The following is a 2,705-nucleotide window of genomic DNA, read 5'->3' as shown; positions in this document are numbered from 1 at the left end:
AGGCACTCTACCCAATTCGTTCTATGAAGCCACAATTACTCTTATACCTAAACCACACAAAGACCCGATGAAGAAAGAAAATTTCAGAACAATCTCCCTTATGAATATCGATGCAAAAATACTCAATAAAATTCTTGCAAACCGAATCAAAGAACACATCAAAACAATCATCCACCATGATCAAGTAGGTTTATCCCAGGGATGCAGGGATGGTTCAATATACGGAAATCCATCAACGTAATTCACCACATAAATAAACTCAAGGTCAAAATGGTTTTGATTTGCATTTTCCTGATGACTAATGGTGTTCAACATTTCTCTAAGTATTTCTCACACTTTGGAGTTTTCTCTACTAAGAATTTTGTTCAGATATGTGCATAATTTTGAAATTGTATGATTTAACCACTTGATATCCAGTTCCTTGACTTGTTCATATATTTTTGAAATTTAGTCCTGTACAGGATATGGATAAAGGAAAACAATTTCTGTATTCTGTAGGCTTTGTCTTTGTCCAAATGATAGGTTCCCTGTCTACAGAAGTTTTTTTCAGTTTTATGAGATCCCATTTAATAATTGTTGAACTTAGGGTCTATGCTATAGATGTTCTGTACAGAAAGGTGTCTCTTGTGGCAATGTGTTCATAAATATTCCTGAGCATCTCTTCCATCAGTTTCAGGGATTATATCTGGTTTTATATTTGATCTTTAAGCAACTGGGATTTCTTTTGTGTATAGAGTAAGGATGATTAGATTTGCATTCTTATGCATTCAGACATCCAACTTGACCAGCACAATTTGTTGAAGTTGTCTTTTGTGTCTAGTGTGTATTTTTCTTGCTTCTTTACAAAAAGCACATACTTAAATGTGTGTGAATTTGTATCTGGATCTTAATTCAATTCTGTTGATCAATGGATTTATTTTATTCTACTAGCATGCAGGTTTTATTACTTTAACTCTATAGTACTAATTGAAATCAGATAAGGTGAGACTTCCTGAATTTCTCTTATTCAGGATTGTCTATAGTATCCAGTAGGGTGTGTATGTGTGTTTCCATATGAAGTTGAGAATTGTCATTTCAAGGTCTGTAACAAATTTTGCTGAAGATTGCCATAAATCTGTAGAATACATGTTGCAGGATGACTTAACTTCCTATGTTAATCTTTCTGTTCAGTGATCATGGAGATCTTTCCATCCTCTAATATCACACACTTGAATCTTTTATCATACAAGTCTTTCAGTTGCTTGGCTGATGTTACCCCGAGGCACTTTATATTATACAATGCTATTGTGAGGTGTTTTTCTTTATTTCTATATCTGTCCATTTATCATTGGTGGAAATCTTAGGCCCATTTACAGATAATGCCGGGTGGTCTGCAGATAATGATAGTTTGTCTTCTTTCTTTCCTGGTTGTATCCCTTTGATGTCCTTCAGTTGTCTTTTTGTTCAAGCTAAATTTCAAATTTTACATGGACTAGATATGAAGAGAGTGAGAAATTTGTATTGTTCCAGATGTTATTGAAAGTACTCTGTATTTATGTCCACTTGCTTGGATATTAACAATATGCTTGCTGTAACTAGCTTTTGAAATATTGAGTCAATTCCCTTGTATGCCTAATTTCTCTAGGAGACATTTTTTTTTTAACATGAAGCATGTAGTATTTTGTAAAAGGTCTTTTCTGCATCTTAAGAAATGATCCCATGGTTAATTTTTCTTTAAATTTGTTTATATTGTGGATTACATTTACTGTTTTTCATATATTGAATCATCCCTGCATCTCTGAATTGAAGACTTCTCAATGGACTTGGATGTAGTTTTATGTGGGTATTTATTAATTTTGTATGTATTTTATTGTACATTTTAGCGTCTGTGCTCTTAAGTTAGCCTATAATTTCTTCTCTTTGTTGAGTCTACATGTGTTAGGGTATCCGGGCAACTTTGGCATCATATATTGAGTTGAGTAATGTTCCCTCTGTTTCTGAAATAAATTGACTATTGGCATTAACTCTTCCTTAAAAATCTGGTAGAATTCTGTGCTAAAAGCATCTGTCCCTGGCCTTTCATTTTGGTTAATAGAATTTTAATGACTAAGTCTATTACAATAGGAGTTATAGCTTTATTTCCTTTGTTTATCTGCTCTTGTTCTGACATACCTAAGTGGAATCTATCTTGAAAGTTATCCATTTCTCTAACATTTTCCAATTGGGTGAAGAGAATTTTTTTTTTAATTTTGAAATGTGTTTATTTTTGCCTCGTTCTGTATTTTCTTTTCGTAGCTATTTTATTTTGGCTTACATATAGCAGAGTTCCTCATGGCGGTTTTCATTTTCTTCATTTTGGTTGGTTTTCCCTTCCAGGAGCTTTCTCTCCCCCATCTCCCTGCCCTCCCTCATCCCCCACATAAACCCCTCCCTCTCTTCCTAGTGCCTCCCTTTCTCTTTGACAGCACATACTCTTTTTTTTTTTTATATTTTCTTTATTTACATGTAAATTTCTCCGTTCCAATTTCCCCTCCAAAAAACAAAGAAACAAACAAAAACAACCAAAACAAACCCCTGTTGCCTCCCCCTTCCTCATGCCTGCCACCCCGCTTTCTGGCCCTGGCATTCCCCTACACAGGGGCACAAAACCTTCACAGAGCCGAGGTCCTCTCCTCCTATTGATGATCAAATTTGCAATCCTCTAGTATACACATGCTGCCTGAACA

The sequence above is a fragment of the Mastomys coucha genome, unplaced genomic scaffold, assembly GCF_008632895.1.
Source record: "Mastomys coucha isolate ucsf_1 unplaced genomic scaffold, UCSF_Mcou_1 pScaffold21, whole genome shotgun sequence".
Taxonomy (NCBI): Eukaryota; Metazoa; Chordata; class Mammalia; order Rodentia; family Muridae; genus Mastomys; species Mastomys coucha.
The sequence above is the reverse complement of the archived record's forward strand: the minus strand, read 5'-3'. Positions refer to the sequence as shown.